The 18,584-nt window shown below is 46.7% G+C and overlaps 1 protein-coding gene across 1 annotated transcript in view; it reads right to left on the bottom strand.

Moving 5' to 3' along the window:
* Window positions 1-365: 365 nt before the first annotated feature.
* The window catches only part of LOC311526564 (uncharacterized protein), a 133,511-nt gene continuing 115,292 nt past the window's right edge, over window positions 366-18,584 (bottom strand). Inside the window, exon 2 of the transcript XR_014713051.1 lies at window positions 366-1,716. The gene's annotated coding sequence lies outside the window, so the exon portion shown is untranslated. The remainder of the gene's footprint in view (window positions 1,717-18,584) is intronic.

The raw sequence follows: 18,584 nt of genomic DNA, 5'->3' as shown, positions 1-18,584 counted from the left end.
TAATAGTGCTGCCCAATGGCTCGTTGGATATTAGAGCTAAATAACAAACCCCGGAACAATTGTACAATCTTGTTTTGGGATTTCTAGCGGCCAGGCAGCGATGGCCAAATTCATATACAAATCTCCCAAAGAGGCGTCTCTTTCTCGAAGATGCAAACACAAAATGCTGGAAAGTTTCATAAAGGCTGCCGTGGATCCTGCAGAGCTCTCGCTGATGATGTTTTTTCAGCATTAGATTTGGGGGAATTATTATATTATTATAATATATATATTATAAATATAATATTATAAATAATATATAAATATAATATTATTATTATGAGAAAATTATTCACAAGGATTTATTTGAATAGAAATGCCTTTGGACTCCACAAATCCTTTTATTTCCTTTCCAAGAACACTTGCGTCAACGCATATTTGTTTGCAAACGTTGACCTCATGAAGATGTGTCGCACATACTCATCTTTATGAGGTCCACGTTTGCAAACAAATATGTGTTGACGCAAGTGTAGCGTATGTATGGGGTGGCCATCTTGAAAGCACTTCCTCAGGGAGCAGAAACCATACCATGTAACTTAGATGATCCATCACACAGTACCAATGACCAATTTCCAACCGGGGATGCTTAGTGATTAGTGCATGCGCCAAAATAGGTTTGCAATAAACAACTCACTGAAAGCCTGACCCAAAGTCACTTTAATTGAATGTGCAAATGTAGTAGCACAATTGCACACGTATTTGGGGGTAGGCCTAAGCGAGCTGATGCCCTTTGAAAATATGTCCATTCAGAGTGATGGGATCTTGGCTTATAAGGGATCTCCTTATAGACTCTCTACAGTAAACTGCAGAGGACTCAATTTATCTGTCCCAGGAAAATAAAGAGCTGTCCTGGATACCTTCTGTACATATAGACTCTTCTAAAGTTGCTCAGTGTTTTGGCTGCCTCTCTGCTTAATATGGTGTGGCCCTGCCAGAAGCTCAGCACAGCCGTGGTTCCATAAATCCGTGCATTGGTCAGCAATCTATCATTGTGTTTTCATGCATCAATTTATTTTTTATTTTTATTTTGTGCAGGGACTTCATAAAGGGAATATATATGTAGTTAAGTTAAGGCAGGGGACAGCTAGGAACTTGTAACCCAGTTGTGGCAAAATTGTTGCTCTTTGGTTTTATGCCCTTAGCACATCTTCAGTGCAGAGAGGGCCATATTTTTGCCTCACTTAAAACAAAATGAAACAAACAAAAAATCTGGAAAAGGCCCAAGATTCTACATCTGGCCCTGAAACTGACACCTCATAGAAGCTAAGAGTGGACAGGGAGGAATGAAAATGATTGACTTGACAACAGTGCTGCACTGTTCTCCTGTGAAATAATTGAATGATCAAACCAAACTAAAAAATAAATCAGACAGCTAACGGTCACTCACCCAGTGAAGCCCTGCTTCCCAGCGATGTGCAGCTGAGCCCATGCTCTGGCTGTTCCTGCTGCAGGACACTTCATACGCCTGGTGGTGGGCAAAGGCGGGTTCAAGGGGAGCCATTAGACATACAGATTCCAAAGCAGAGTTATTTTTTCCTTTGCTTCCATGTCTGGTGGCTGCTGATCAGGTTTGTTTTTGCTTTGCAAGGAGTCAAGGGCTGTCCTGTGGTGTTTGCATTTGTATGCTGCTCATTTGCTGTCATTGTTTGCCAGGCTCTCCTGCATTGCGTCAGAAATCTAATAAAAAGAAAGCAGAGAAAAGCTTTGTTTATTGATTGCCATTTTCATATAACAGGCAGCAGATTGGGCATGGCAGTGAAGCTGCATCCATTTTTAACAGGCACTTTGGAAACAGTCACAACAGGACATACCTCCATGCTTCCACCACAGAGTCAATGTGAATCACTGATAATCCCCACAGACGTGCAGCTCCTGCGTGTACACAAAGTCCTGCTGGGCCTACAGACAACAGGCAGCTAATGGGGGAAGTGAAAGAACATAGATGGAGGCCAAATTCTCAGCTGGCATAACTCCATTGTGTTTCATATGCCAGCAGAGAATTTGACCCTGGTCTCTAGGGGCCCAATTCTATGAGGAACCAAGGACCAGTTCCTCAAAGGTATTTAGGCTCCTAATGTCCACTGATTTCAATAGAAGATAAAAGCCTAAATACCCTTGAGGATCTGGGCCCATGTGTCTTCGCCTCCCATTGAAGTCAGCGGGAGCTGAGTGTGCCCTATATCTCTTGGGCGGGGCTCAACAGCTAACAGAGTGTAGGCTGTAGCTCTGAAGGAGAGAGGTGTAGGAGCATAGTGGGAGTCTGCAGGGCGTAGATGGAGTGCCTCAGATTTGGAGGTGAGAGGAGAAGGTGTAGCAGAGCCAGCTACACATGAATCAGCTGACCTGTGACTTGTTTCTACATAAGCCTGCTTCCCCTTTCATGTCAACTTGGAAGGGAAAGAGAGTTGTTGGACTCGCAAATATAGGCACCTTGGAGTTTGAAATTGTACCTTTCCCCAGGACACAAACATTTTATTTATTACAAAACAATAATCTGCTGCGCAAAGAAACACAACACCTGCTGTTTAACTTGGGTGGCTTTACCCAGGATAAGGGAATGCTTTCCTGGCAGCCATGGGTAAAAGACGGTTGGTTCTGCATCTGCACCTGAAAGTACCTCCAGCGTCACACTGAGCACAGAGACAACATACTCCTCTGCCTTGATCACAAGTCTGCATGAGAGCAAATGCATTACTGCCATGTGTGGCGAGGAGTTGGATTGAAAGTAACCATGGCATGCCTTGACACAGCTGCTTGCCTGAAAGATTTAAACTCCAAATTAAATAGTGTTTTTAAAAGATGTGTGGCAGCATTGCTCTGAGGTGAATCCCGCAGAATATGAGACCTTAGAGTGGATAAGAAGTTAGCAATGTAACTTACAAAATATTCAGTCCAAAGGATTAATTGTGAAATGGAACAGATGCTGAGGCAGAATATAGAATATAAAGCATTAATAAGGAAACCAGTTATGACCTCGTATTCTATTAGCAGCTTATGCAGCCTGTTAGGAAAACACCATACTGTATTATAGAGTGCCATATGGTATTGTACTAACTCAGTGCATAAATCCCTAATACAATTAGAAGCTCCACCTTCCATGTCAAATGAGAGCCTCCTATATTCTGTGCGTCCTTGTCTGCAGGGATTTGTGGATTGTTTAAGTGTAAAGGTACCAGGATGGATTTAAATATTCCATATGGAAGGAAAAGGGAAGAGTTCTTGCAGTCTTTCTAGTATAAAGCTTTCTACGCTAAGGCTTACGCTGCCTTCTTCCTACTCCTGATTCAAGATGATCCTTGGAGGTGGCTCATTGGTTTTCTTGCTGGAACTGGCTATCTGGATTGTTCAAACTCAGTTTAAGAGCATTCCTACAGTTTCTTTCAGTTGACAGTTTCATTGGTAGCATACACTATTTCACCAGTAAGTACTAGGCAGGGTCTGCAGGCATTGGGTTTATTGGTGCTAGCGGAGGAAACTCTATGCAGAATAGATATTACATTAAGAACGATCAAATTATTATGGCTCAGAAATCTGAGACCTTATTGCAAATATGGGGAAAATTACTCTTTCATCTGACAGGTTTCAGAGTAGCAGCCGTGTTAGTCTGTATTCGCAAAAAGAAAAGGAGTACTTGTGGCACCTTAGCGACTAACCAATTTATTTGAGCATCAGCTTTCGTGAGCTACAGCTCACTTCATCATGAAAGCTTATGCTCAAATAAATTGGTTAGTCTCTAAGGTGCCACAAGTCCTCCTTTTCTTCTTTCATCTGAGTATGGCTTGATCTCTAAATGCTAATAGTTTAACAGTAGTTCAGGTCTGACCATTCATAGATCACATGTGAGAAATCATAGATCAGATGTGAGGACTTATGGCACATCTAGGAAAACTTTACTTTTCTAGTTATACATGGCACCACTTTCAGTTCCTAAGAGACTAGGAGAAGTTTGGATCCAACCATTCATCCAATGAGACTCTCCAGATTATACAAGACTAAAAGGAGACTGTATCCAACTGTTCCTTCATACAGTGAAACATTCATTCAGAACAGCAAGATTCTAAATTTCATTTTTTTCCAATATTTATCTTTCTTTGTTATATCTAAAAAAATATGACAAAGTAAAGTAATAGTATCTGATTGCTCAAGGAAAACCTGCAGCTATTTCATTTCATAGACATACAACTGGGAGATGCTTTCATGTCCTGGAATATTGTACATGATATTTCCCATCTCAGTTTTGATGCTACATTATATATTATTTTATCTCTTAAATTTTCATTTAATTGTTTTTATAAAAGAAAGCAAACCTTGGCATCTTTAGGAACTCCATGTTGGTAAATGCTGAACAAAAACATCTTTTCAAATTTCCAGTTTCGAATATAAAATATTTATTTCATTCCACAGTGGTACAAACTGAAAAGTAACCATTTATCTTGCAGTGATATTTATCTTATCGGCGTGAGATGGGGAATTCTCCTATTTCTGCCATGTGATCTCTTTGACCTCACTTTGCTGCACTAAGATAAACACTAATATTTTAATTTGTATCATTTCATGATTAGTAATGGGGAACTGAAATCCAGTTGAATCAACTCATGCAAAACTCAGAGGAAGTTAACTATTATTATTTATTTGTATTAAAATTGGATCTAGAGGCCCCCAATACAACGGGAGCCCTATTATGCTTGGCACTTCATGAACACACAGGGTACGTGTGATGGGGCATTTACCCCATACCAGCCTTGAAAGGGTTAACGAGGCTGAGAAGGAGACCAATTAACTTGATGATGCACCTGATGGAGAGCCAGAGCCAGAAAGGCTTATTGGAGATGGAGTCCAGCTGAGAAGGAAGGGGGTGGTGGGAGGGGAACTGGTATAAAGATAGGAAGTTGGCAGCAGGAAGGAGCTGTTGGGGAAGTAGTCGGCAGTCACTCCCTGGGGGAAGGGAGGTGTGTTTGGGGGCTACAGTGCAAATTAGCCTGTGGCTCCTCCCTGGGAGGAGGAAGTTTGGGCTGGTAAACCTAGAGCAGAGGGGAGCCAGAAGGTAGAGCTGAGAAATAGGAAGGAGTCCAGGGGACGAATGTGCTCTGGGAACGTGTAGGCCACTTTTGCTAGAGAATGGATCCCTGGTATGGAACCCGGAGTAGAGGTTGGGCCTGGTTTCCCCTTCCAGCCACAAGAGGAGTGGCACTGTCAGGACAGCAAAGGAATGACTGCCATTTTTGTATGGAAGGACTTTGATACCCTGGAGGTGAGGACTATAGTGACCTGGCTGGAGGGCTGAGTCATGAAGGAGCACCCAGAGGAACAGAGACCACGGAGGGAGGAACTGACAGAAGGGTGGACCCCAGGAAAGTGTGTCTCCACTGCTTTCAGAGGTACGACTGCAGCATGTGTAGACATACCTGATCTAGCTTTGATCTATAACAATAGCAGTGAAGATGCAGCAACACGGGTGGCATGGCAGTGCAGACTAGCTGCTTGAATACATCCCCAGGGTCCTGGGTGGGCTTGTGCAGCCCATGCTGCCATGACTTCACTGCTATTGTTATTTGAGCTAGTTTGAGCAAAGCTAGTTTTGATCACTGTCTATGCATGCTGCAGTCACAGGTCCGACTGTACTGCAGAATACCTCCAACGAGAGACAGACCTTGTCTTTGGGTTTGTCTACACAGCGCATTAGCTGCGCAACGGGTGTAAATTCAAGGGTGTACTAGTGTGTCAGGCACTAACTGGCCCATGTGGATCCTGCTGGCATCCATTAAAAATTCCCTAGCACATGTTAATGTAGTACTGTTTGAGCTGGGAATAAAACAGAGGTCTTCTGATTTCCAGTCCAGTGCCCCATCCACTGGACCACAGAACTCTTCCATGAGTAAGGACTGTAGTTTGCAGCCCTATGTATTAGGAAATATACCACTCACACTATTCAATTTTCCTTTGAATTTGTTTCAAGAACTAGCTGATCCCGTCTAGTTTTAATCCTCCTTAAATTGGGAAGGATAAAGAAATAACATGTTTTATTTCCCCCCTTTTACAAGCTTTCAATCCCCCTCTTTCTTCAGCCAGCAGAAGTAGAGGCAGGGGCTATGGAATAACTACCTTCTCACACTATCCATTCATGCACTGATTTATAAATTGCCCATTTGTTCACCTGATGCAGCATATTCTAATATGATAAAATTCTAAATATATTTTGACTGAAATTTCTCAGCTAAATGAGAGCACAGCCAAAATATAGATGGACCAAATTGAGATTTTGTTTTCACCATTTTCGTGACCTGGTGTTTGAATGCTATAGCATGTATTTTTGGGGCTGGAGTAGTGAGTTCTAACCAGGGAGCTCGCTGTATATGAACAGTATTCACAGTCTGCTTGCTCTCCAGTGTTATACAAGTTGTACAGAATTAATAAAAATATTGTGCAAGAGGTTTCTGCCACACAGCTCTGCTAGTAAATAGGCAAGCAACTGATGCTGTTTTCTAGAAGCTGAACAAGCCAAAGAGATGTCAGGGATAGACAGTGAGCAATAGAGTTAGAAATCAGCAAGAACATCCAGTACCGCTTCAGGGGCCGGATCCAATGTCAATAGGAGTCCAATTAACTTTATTGGGTATTAGAGCAAGCATTTGGGTCTCAAAAAGACCAAGACTCTGGTAAATAGGATGACTAGCCTTTGCTGGATCAGTTGGAATAATCTATTTGGAATATTTTTTCAAAGAGCTGCAGTTCGTGAAAGAAAAACCCAAACCATCAGGTGCGTTAAAGTAGCCCGAGTGAAGGTCTGATGTACACAATGGGGGTATGCATGGCACCAACTCCACCTTCTCACTGACCTTTGTTACGTTACTGGGGGCTGCTCTTCTCGCAAGGGTGGCCTGCTGGTTTGCAATGTGTGTCCAGTATCTCGTGCCGACACAAGCTTTACTTTCCCATCCCCTTCTCCTTTCCAGGGACAAATGTGAGGGAGTGACCAATGATGAATTAACACTTTCTGTTATCCTGGGCAAAGATGGGAAATGTTGCTGGCAGCCATTCTGCCTAAGAACAGGAAGTAAAAAGAATTTACCCGTGCCTTTGTTCGTGTGTGTGTGTGTAGGGGATCAGCAGCACATTCAATGAAGAGGTGAAACTTTTAAGGATATTCCAAAGTGCACTGGACAGATGCGTGCAAGTGATTTAGACAATCAGTGGGCTAGAATGAAACACACCTGAGTGAAATGAATAAGGAAGAGATCCTTCATCTGTGCATTTTCTCTTTGGCACACTATATGTTGGTCTGGCCAGTCTTCCTCATGGGTTAATGTGTTGATGGCTGTAGCAATTGCAAAGAAAATCCCTATTTTTACATGCTTTTGTTTCTTTCTTTGCCCTTGTAATGAATCCCTGGTTGCAAACGGACAACACTGTTGCCAACATAACTGTATGCCGGGGTCTCATGCCCCAAGAGCTTTAGTTCTAAAACTATAGCCCTCTACCACTTAAGCTAAAGGAGCATCTCCATTGGTTAGCATGGTAGTGTTAGGATTAACATGCACTGTAATCCAAATGGGGGAGGACAACACAGTCCCATGGGAGGGGTCTGACATTACATGTTGCAGAGGGCGACGGTGACTCTGACCCACTTCGGGCCCTGTTGTGTATGGTGGAGAATGCCTCCAGTGAGGTGCTGACTGCCCTCATCTCACTTTGCTCATTGCCCTTAGCACACGCTGAAGAATATACTCGTGTTGGGTATTGATAGCAGGCAGAAGTCTTTCCTTCCACCGCCAGGTCTCTCTCACAGGAGCCCCTCCTGACGCTCTTTGCAAGAGGCTCAGCGGGAGGGTAGTGAACTTTCTCACTTCGTGGTTGATCCCATGTGCCCCACTCCACAGCTGTTCCACTCCTGACCATTCTAAACTGGGGCGGGGCAGACTCACCTGCTGGGGAATGACAATGAAGTGGACTCTTCACATCCCTTTCCTCAGGGCTTGCCCTGCTTCCAAAAGATGTAAAGATGGCTTTCTGGAGTGTTAACCCCACATGCGTTGGCTTTGAAAGGTTTCACTTTGGCTAGGGAGGAGTAAGAATTTGTGAGGCCAATAACTTTTAAATATTGAACCCTTTCCTCCCCTCCCACTTTTTCCCCTTTCAGCCTATGGCCATTAGTGCCAATTATTGCAGATTTCTAGTGACGCCACTTATTTTACCATCAACATTTTCCACCCCATGTCTGTGTCATCTGTGGGAGTCCCTCATTCAGAACAGACCTTCTTAAATTTTCAGTGGTCTTAGGCTTTCTTTCCTTTTATTGGAGGAACAGCTCTTAGTTGGGTCATTTGTTCCCTCCTTTGTCCAATTCTCACTTATTCTGTTTCTGCACATCAGACAGGGAAGTGAGGCAAAGAAGGTGGAAAGCCATCTTTACATGCCCTGCTATTCTGGGGCCATGAAGGACCCTCCCTGGCCTTGGTGTAAATTACAGTAGCCCTGAGTGAGGTTCTTCTAACTTCTGCTGCGCTTCCCAGGGTTCTAATAATTTGCATTCACGTGGTACTTTCTTACAGCACCTTGCAGACATCACTGCTCACAGTGCCAGCATGTGTCTGGGGGGGGGATTATTTCCATTGTGCAAAAGGGAAACTGAGTTACCGAAAGGCCAAGTGACTTACCCACAGGCACACACTGAGTCAGTAGGAGATGGCTTCCTCTCCCATTCCCATCTAGGGCCTTCTTCCAAGCTGACCCCCAGGCTTGTGTTGCCTCCCTATCCTCATTTGTTAAGGGCCCCCTCTCCACACACCTCTTCCACCGGTCCCACCAGAACGAGGCCGCTCAGCTGAGCGGACCAAGAACCCTGGGTTGTGGTGCAGGCATTCAGTAGACACCCAGCACTTCTCAGGTTTTGGTTCTTTGTGGCTACCTTCTGGTCCCCACCTAGATCCCAAATGCTGCTTCAGCAGTGTATGGGGCTATAAAGAGGTCACAAGATCTGAGGAGAATTCCCCAGCACAGGGGCAGAACAGGGCTGACCATAAGCAGCCCTATGGTGCCCCCCAGGCCCAAGCATAGGGAGTATGCTGGGGGTAAATCAGGGGCAGGAGGGGAGTTCAGGGCTGCAGTCCATAGGCAGCCATGGGGAGGCTCCCGTAAGGCAAAGCAGCCCTTGAGGCGGTTCTGACTAACGCTAGGGCCATTTCAGCTGTGCAGCTGCCCCAAATGTGGGCAGCACAAAGGTGACGTAAAAGCACCTTGCCCCTTGCTCCACCTGGCGTGGGCCTCCTGTCCTGCCTCTCCCAGAAGACGCAGTGCAGTGTCTAGCCCTTCGTGTATTGCTCCTGACTCGTATTAGCAGCTCTTGCTCCGTAGCGACCATCTGTCCCTGGATTTCTCTTGGTGCAAGACACGTGTACGTATTTGATAATACTGGGTTCAGCTGAAGATTTCATCCAGCTTAGATTTTTAAAAGGTTTGTTTGTTTTTTTTCCCCTGTCCTTAGTAATTACAAATTGTTTAAAGCTTGGTTTAGTCTCTAAGTCTCTTAAGTTGCGAGGTGATCACTCATTTCTGATTGGGGAACTTCGTAGCTGGCACTAATAAAAAGTCCAGAGCATTTGCAAAGGGAGAATTCAGCATAAAGGGAAGAGCTATTTTGTTCTTTCAGAAAAAGGAATTTTAGCAGGTGGCTGTCTCTCAAAAGCCTTGTCAATTTCTATGTTCCGAGGCAGCTGTTAACTGACTGATCCTTACAGCTCCCTTCTAAAGAAGAGATTGTTACCCTCACTTGGGGAAATGGATGCAGGGTGTTTGTGTGACTGGCTTTCCTCTGCAGTGGAAATTGGGAGTTGCTGGAAACTAGTCCTAGCCACAGACCAGACCTCTTCTGTACAAAAGAGAAACACATCCAAATGTAGGTTTCAGAGGAGCAGCCGTGTTAGTCTGTATCCGAAAAAAGAACAGGAGGACTTGTGGCACCTTAGAGACTAACCAATTTATTTGAGCATAAGCTTTCGTGAGCTACAGCTCACTTCATCGGATGCATGCAGTGGAAAATACAGTGGAGGGATTTTATATACACAGAGAACATGAAACAATGGGTGTTACCATACACACTGTAAGGAGAGTGATCAGGTGAGGTGAGCTATTACCAGCAGGAGAGCGGGGGGTGGTGGGGGGGAACCTTTTGTACTGATAATCAAGCTGGGCCATTTCCAGCAGTTGACAAGAACATGTGAGGAACCGGGTGTGGGGGTGGGGAATAAACATGGGGAAATAGTTTTACTTTGTGTAATGACCCATCCACTCCCAATGTAAACCTTCTTTGCTGGTGAAAGCAGGAATGACCAGAGGCTCCAATGAGCCTCCTTAATTGGCAGCAGGCTAGGCAGTGTTCTAACAGAGACACCCATGCCCAGTAAAGGTATGGCCTAGTCCGTGTGGGAGGGTGGATGACTTAGACCCTTTCTCTGTAGAGCATGAGGCCCAGGGAATTAAAATCTGTTAAGTACCTAGCTTTGCTGTCCTCCTGCGCAGCTGCACTTGCCTTGGAAGACTCTTCTGGGTCTGAATGAAGCAAGCACCTGTTGCTGATTACAATTGAAACTGACTCTTTTGCTCCCATTAAGCAGAATCAGGGGAAGCGGATACAATAGATAAACTCCTCTAGGATGAGCATCACGAAGGATACTGGGAGGAAGACTCCAGAGCACCCCTGAAATGCCTAAGGGCTATGAGGAATGGGAAGCCATGGCTACTCCAATGTAAATGAGGCGGAGCCCAGATTACACAGCACTGGGGACTGTGCTAGGCATGGACTATAGGTCTTTAGTTGCTATCACAGGTCAAAGACTGGATAAGACGTTCAGCCGAATATTCTTAGAGCATCATATCTGTAGGCAAATATGCTGTCTCCAGATTTCCTGCTCGAAGATGCATTGCTTGCTGGCTGGCAGTGACTTCAGCAAGGCGATTTGTTGCTCTAAAACAGTGGTTCTCAAACTATTGATTGGGACCCCAAAGTAGGTTGTGACCCCATTTTAATGGAGTCACCAGGGCTGGCGTTTAGACTTGCTGGGGTCTGGGGCCGAAGCTTGAGACCCACTGCCCGGGGCCAAAGCTGAAGCCCAAGCCCCACCACCCAAGGTTGAAGCCTGAGGGCTTCAGCCCTGGGTGGTGGGGCTCAGGTTACAGGCTCCTCACCTAGGGCTGAAGCTCTTGGGCTTCGACTTTGGCTCCCCTGCCTGGGGCAGAGGGACTCGGGCTTCAGTTCCCCCTCCTGGGGTCTTGTAGTAATTTTCGTTGTCAGAGGGAGGTCGTGGTACAATGAAGTTTGAGAACCGCTGCTCTAAAAGAAAAAAAGCCTTTAATAAGACATGGTGACCTATCTCTCATCTGAGTGTGACTGAAATACTCACACATACCATCAAGAATGGAACTGCTAAAAGCTCCTTCAGTGAAATCGCGAATACAGCAAGGCAATAAATTAATAGGAAATAGACATTATCTACTGACTGACCTTCTCAGTAAGTTAAACAGCTTTTGTTTTTACCTTGGGGCATCTGGCTGCCTGACATGGCCAATTATCCTGTGATAACATCAACTTCACTGGGTCTTATTGCTTCATTATGAAACTGCTTTGGTTCGTAATGCATTCCAATCAGCTGGTGAACATTCTTGGGAAGGGAGATTAATCTGCTGTGTGAACTGTTCAGTACTTCTAACCCCTGGTCGCTTTTCCAAATTGCATATTTCGTTGGCTCGTAGCACTAACTGGCTTCCCCAGCAATCTGAGCAGAACCCATTCCATCCTGGATGGCTTCCCAGGAGCCATCATTGCCCTAAAACACCATGCAACTCCAGCTGCCGATTAGCTATTGGTCATGAAGGAAGGGAAAAATGTTCCTATAATGTTGCAGGGTCTGAGTGGGAAGCAGGTTCAATGGGGGAAAAACAGGGAAAATCTCATGTAAAGTGTTACCCATCTGGTTCCATCAAGAAAGCAGAAGAGAAGGGGGAGATGGGAAAGCAGAATGGCAAGCACAAAGGAGCAATAGACCTGATCAACCCCTCTTCTGTCCTTCCTCTTCCTCCTCCTCGTGTCTTAGCATCATTTTCTTGCTTGTGTGAAACAATTTCTATGTTTTGATTTACTGCTGCAGAGTTTTTTGCTCGTCTCAAGCAGTCACTCATCCTGCCCTGTAATCAGAATTGCATGGAAGGCTTTGTACCAATATCCAAACTGACAGTTTCTTCCTTTTTGTCCATATGGCTATAAGGAGGGAAAGAAACGCCCCAAAGCTCTTTCCACTCCGTATCACCATCTGACTTTGGCTTGCGGCAGAACATATTTTGTGGCACTAATAAAAAGTGACATCCGTTCATGGCCGTGGAGAGGAAAAGGCAACAGTTCAAATGCAGTTTTTATTTTTTTCACCCATCTGGTTGCCAACTCTGTTTCACTGCAAATCTTGTGATGTCTGGTGATTCTTCTTGTGATGTCCCAGGTCCCAGAGTCATGTGAATATGTGGGAAACTCAGCTCTCATCAAAATAAAAGTAAGTTTCTAGCTCTCATGGGTACATTCATAGAAAAGCTTGAAATTGTGAGCCCTAAAGGCTCCAAAACTTATTATTTGGAAGGCACCTAAAATTTATTATTTTCTAAAATCGCATGATTTTTAAGCCAGTCTCATGATTCTCGGGGGCTGTGACTCCTGAGTTTTGAACTCTTAGACCAGACTGCTTCTGATCTGCAGTATTGCACTCCATGCGGGGATGGAAGGGGCTTTCAAATGGGAGGCACAATGGTAGCATGAGCCACCAAGGAAAGTTATGTTAGACATTTCATTAAAATCATCTGCTTGTTCTTTCATGGAGTCAAGGTGCTCTCCAGTTACATTATACTCAGTGGATGTCTCATGATAACTAAGGCAGGGCAAATACTTCTTAATAGATAACAGGACAAAGTCTGCCTGTCTCTTTGAGTTCATGGAGTGTTCACAGACAGGGATGTTCTTGAATCTGTTTGTTACTCTAAGTTGCGTGCCGACCAACTTCCATGAATTTTTTTTCCCCTTTGTGTTATGGTAGTGATCAACCAAGATCTGGCCTCTACTGTATTAGGTGCAGCAAGTGCACATAGTAAGAGTCCTTGCTCTTTACAATCCAAATAGACAAGACAGACAAAGGAGGGGAGAAAGGAATCATTCTAATTCTTGGGCTGTTGCTTGTCCATGACAGTTTGATATTCAAAATTCAAGACTTTTGATTGGACACATAGTCCACATGGGATGTTTCTGTTCCCTGACTGGATGAGTGGAACTTTTAAAATTGTTTTTTTGCTGGAATATTTGTCTCTGTATGTGAGTGCAGGGTGGGGTAGGGGGCATTGGGTGTTTCGCACTGGTATGGTTTTGATCTGGGATACACTTCTAGATCCTGATAGTTTGTTGGTGTTCAGTATCTGAGAGTAGGCTTCTAGCCTGCTGAAAATTAGAACATGGTCAATACACATTAGTAACTAGGGACCTGATCCAAAGCCCATTGAACCCCACACAACCCCAAGCTCATGGAAGGACATCCACTGACTTCAATGAACTTTGGATCAGGCCCCTACAAGACTGATTGAAAATGGCTGACCTTGGCAAATTAGCAGGTAGATGAACAAAGCAATATAAGTACTTCTGGAAGTTTAGTTTCACTGCTTTGTTAGTATTTCATACTATACCTGTAGTAAGAATCATTAAGCCTCAGCAGCAGGAAACCCCCACAACATAGCTATTAATCCAGGCCCTCTTGATGAGAAGGGGTGTGTGTGTGTGAGAGAGAGAGACAGACCCTGTAAGTGTATACAATGGAATTCTGCAGAGGCTCTTAGGCCATAGCTGTACTGCATTGTAAACTGGGGCTCGGACTCAAGTTTGAGCCCAACCTCTCGTGCCATCCACACACAAATCTTTGACTCCGGTCAGCAAGCCCTCAGAACTCTGGACCTAGTACCTACACAGGAGGCTGAGTGTGAGCCTGAGTCCCCATGGACTCATGTCTGGCGATTCTGCCAACGCTATCCCCCAATCCCCTGGGCCTGTGTTTCTTTGTCCTTCTACCCCTACACTATCCACTTGATTCCCAGGAAACTGAAGTAATCTCACTTGGTTCAAATACAGTTAAAATGCAGCTTATCAGAGTTTACCTCCTTCCCACACTGACCACTTACCTGGAAACACATTTAACAGTCTCCTGTGTTATCTATGACCTTGCTGCTACCTGGCCAGAGGAACATGGCGGAACTCTGCTGTGAGGTGAGCAAGATGTTGGACTCCAGTAAGAGTCCAAGAATGAGCATGTGGACAAAGAAATCCTGAGGAAGCTTGTGGTGTTGGGGATCCACCGAACCACTCAGCAGTGCAGAGAGCAAGTCAAGCAGTTTAAACCCTACTCCTGCAAGGTCAGGGATAGTAAAAGCCCCTCTGGGAACTTTCCTTTTACCTGCCTCTTCTATGAGCAATTTGATGGAGTTCTGGGCAATTCAGCAAGTATTGGACCCACAGTGGTGCATGACAGCCTGCTAAGCAGGGACGCTACCCTTACACCCAGGCAGGAAGCACCCCAGGATAGTAACCAGCGAAATGGGAGAAGTGACCCTGGTTCTCAGCACTGGTCCCTGAAGACTCTATGGTACCAGAGGAACTACAGAAGGTCCTGGACTTTACTTGGAGGAGCTGTTTGGTTGAGGACAGCCTTGGGGAGCAGCTCACAGCAGTAGAGCTGGAGCCAGAGCTGGGTATGTTTCTGCCTTCATATTACCTGCTGTTCACATACGAATGGAAAGGTGACTCAATGAAATTATTATTAGAACCCAGGGGTTGTGGCATGTTTCTGTTAATGACAGAACTCACACCCGTGCCCTGCCTCCCGGTCTCTCCCCTGTGGAATGCTAAATGGACACCAGAAACTTCAAACAAAAGTTACACAAGCAGTTTTCATGACATTTTTACTAGCTACTCAGATTATTACAAAGATGGGTAGAGGCAGTACAATGAAGAGCCTTCCATTGCCTTCCCTGCTAGTACACCACATTGTCTGAGCTGGCCATGCTGGACCGTTCCTAGCCGCTTGTCTGGGTATTCCACAGTATGGGGAGTGTGCGGGGTGGGAATGAATGAATGGACCTTAGGAACGAATCCTGACTGTCCCAGGGGCGGGGGTCTCTCTGGATTGCATGTTTCCTGTGTTATAAACCCAAACTGTCCTGAGGACGTGGTGTGTAGTCCATGGGTGCCAATGAATGCCGGGTGGTTCAAGAAGGCTGTAATATGTCTCCAACCTAATGCAGCATCTTGTGTTTTACCCATAGATTTTAACCCACACCTGGCTGGTTAGGCTTGGGTACTTAACTCAGAATAAGAACTCCAGGTGATCAATTACATTTTGGGGGAGGGAATACTTATTGGATCTGCTTCTGTAGGTCGTGACCCCCCTCCATTCGGCACTGTGCTGGTCAGACAGCAAACACCTTAATAGCTCTTTAGCATAGATGGCTGGCTCCCACGGCTTGAAACAGAAGTTCATGCTGCCCGTCAGTAACCTCCAGAGCTATAATGTTTTCCAGTAGCTGCCCTGCCTAAAAAGACAGTAAAAACCAGAGGTATCCACTCCACACAACCCCAAGGGAAAATGGTGGATTTGTAATTCAAGTTGAATTTGTAAAGTGCAGCTCACCAGGATGTCTGAAGTTGTGCTGACGAGAAATGTTTTTAGTGTGAAGAAAAAAATAAAACCCCAGGATAAGCATTGTCTTTTGATGTTGAACTGCAACAGCCCCTCCCGGTGCAACAGATGCACTCTAACCTTTTCCCCCTCATGCTCAGACAATGAGAGACCCTTTCTTTTGCCTTGGCAGGCCCTTGTACCTCCGCAGGGCACACAGAAGCAGCCGGGAGCCTTGGGGGCGGACTGTGGTGCAGTGGGCAAGAAGGAAGCAAGTCCAAGATGAAATGATGAGTGAGATCCTGCAGAAGGCCACCCAGCAGTTGAAAAACTGGGGAGAGAGAGAAGCTAGACCGCATGAAGAGAGATGGGCAGAGGAGTTTTTGCAGCAGGAATGTAGACTCAGGCAGGAAGCTAGAATGCAGCAGAAAGAACTGTCTGAGAGGACGCTCATACTCGTGGCAATGAGTCTGCAAGCTCCAGCTCAAGCTGTACATCCCACTCCAGCCCCACAGCCTGAGTCCCCTCCATGCTACCACGTCCTGTAGCCCAGGCACCCTTTGGACAATACTGAGGTTGGGTGGCCTATGTCACAAGGAGTGACCAACAGTTGGATCCCCAGCTGTGTCCCTCTCCAGTCCACCAGTGGCCAATGGGCATGAAACACACTAGAAGGGCCAAGCAGAACAGAGAGACAGTGGACACGCCGAAATAGTGACAGTTATTGAGCAGCTGCGTGTTTTGTCCCATTGTACGCAGCAGTTCCTCACATCACTGGGCTTTGCACTGGTTTTGTTTGCTGGCAGCTGGCTTGCCTGTCAGGTTTTTAACAGCGTGAGTTTCTGTTACATGACTGCTCACAAGTAAAGCGTCCCATATTTACTAAGGTGTCATTATCACAGTTTATTACATTTACTGTGGAGGAACGTCAGTGCAGCAATCCTTAAGCTCTGCTTTGAAGTACGTGACAAGTTTAAATTGCATCAAAAGCCCATTACTTTTAAAACATCAAGCACACAACTAAGCTGTGAGTTTGAGTACAGGGCCAGTTTTTATAAACTGCATGCAACATTTCACATATACCACCACACTGCATCGAGTGCAGGGGACAGGGGTAGGCGACCTCTCGACATCCCTTCCAGTCCTATGATTCTATAAACTGTGTGGTGAGGTACAGGGTCTGAGTACACAAAATGCATAATACAAATACTATTTCATTCCCTGTTTGTTCATATCACTGTACACATACTGTACACACAGTTTCTATTTCGTTTCCCCCCTCACCCATTGGACCATGCAAACCCATTATGTCAGAGCACAAAGCATCCCTGATTTCCACTGAGTGCATGGATCCTGCTCTGCTAACGACAGCTGCTCTTGCTGGCTGTGTGTACTGGCTTCGAAGTCCAGCAGTGTCTTGAGTCCATTCCTAGAACAGTGGCTCACCTGTGTCCTGGCACTCATTGGGCAGACCCCAGCAGGCAAAAACAATGGGTGGCGATGCTGATACTGGCAGCGAATGGCTCTGTGAGCATCGCCACAGGGATTCCAATCTGCCAAATGCACATTCAACCACCCTTCGGGAACGACTGCTTGTGTAGTCAAACCTCCTTTCGCCAGGCCTTCGGAGATCAGGGCATAGATTCATTAGCTGTAGCAAAAAGGGGCACGCAGGGTCCCTTTGAATGCCAGTGGGGATGGTGACTCCCTTTATAATAACGTGATTTGATGGGACTAATGTCCCACATTCTCCATGAAGGTAAAGTCCTGAGCTCTGGAACACCCCGGCAACATGCATCTTGACAGTGCTCGTGTCCGCGAACCTGGCTGACGAGAGCCTGCATAATGCTGAGGTAGTCTCCTCTGTAGCTTCTGTACTCGTGCTCCTTGTGGTGAGCCTACCACGGGCACATGAGGTCTACCGATAGCCCCTGCTCAGTTTGGGAAGCCCATTCTCTCCAAACCAGAAATTGTTTCAGGGCCATTGTTTATGCCCACAACCCAGAAGTGCTGACTTTTGTTTTTGCCAGTGGTTGCTCCTCTCCACCCCCTCCCCACTGTGTAAACAGTAGGTGGGGCCTCGGGGGAAGAGGCCGAGCAGGGGTGGGGCCTCAGGGCGGAGCATGGGTGAGGCTGTGGGGGGGGGAAGAGGCTGAGCAGGGGTGGGGCCTCAGGGCGGAGCATGGGTGAGGCTGCGGGGGGGGGAAGAGGCCGAGCAGGGGTGGGACCTCAGGGCGGAGCATGGGTGAGGCTGTGGGGGGGGGGAAGAGGCTGAGCAGGGGTGGGGCCTCAGGGCGGAGCATGGGTGAGGCTGTGGGGGGGGGGAAGAGGCTGAGCAGGGGTGGGGCCTCAGGGCGGAGCATGGGTGAGGCTGCGGGGGGGGGAAGAGGCCGAGCAGGGGTGGGACCTCAGGGCGGCGCATGGGTGAGGCTGCGGGGGGGGGGGGGGGGAAGAGGCCGAGCAGGGGCAGGGCCTGTGGTCAGAGTGGTGGGCGGGGCTCAGGGGGAAGAGGCTGAGCAGGGGTGGGGCCTCAGGGCGGAGCAGGGGTGAGGCTGCGGGGGGGGGAAGAGGCTGAGCAGGGGTGGGGCCTCAGGGCGGAGCATGGGTGAGGCTGCGGGGGGGGGGAAGAGGCCGAGCAGGGGCAGGGCCTGTGGTCAGAGTGGTGGGCGGGGCTCAGGGGGAAGAGGCTGAGCGGGGCGGGACCTTGGGGTGGAGTGTGGGTGGAGCAGGAGGGGGGGCAAGGTCTGGGTGCCAGGGCCCAAAAAAAGATTATTCCGGGCCTGTGGGTGCTGAGCACCCCCAATTTTTTTCAGTGGGTTCTTGAGCCCCGGGGCACCAACAGAGTCGGCACCTATG

This window comes from Lepidochelys olivacea (genome assembly GCF_965140295.1).
Source record: "Lepidochelys olivacea isolate rLepOli2 genome assembly, chromosome: 9".
Lineage (NCBI taxonomy): Eukaryota > Metazoa > Chordata > Testudines > Cheloniidae > Lepidochelys > Lepidochelys olivacea.
The sequence above is the reverse complement of the archived record's forward strand: the minus strand, read 5'-3'. Positions and strand labels throughout refer to the sequence as shown.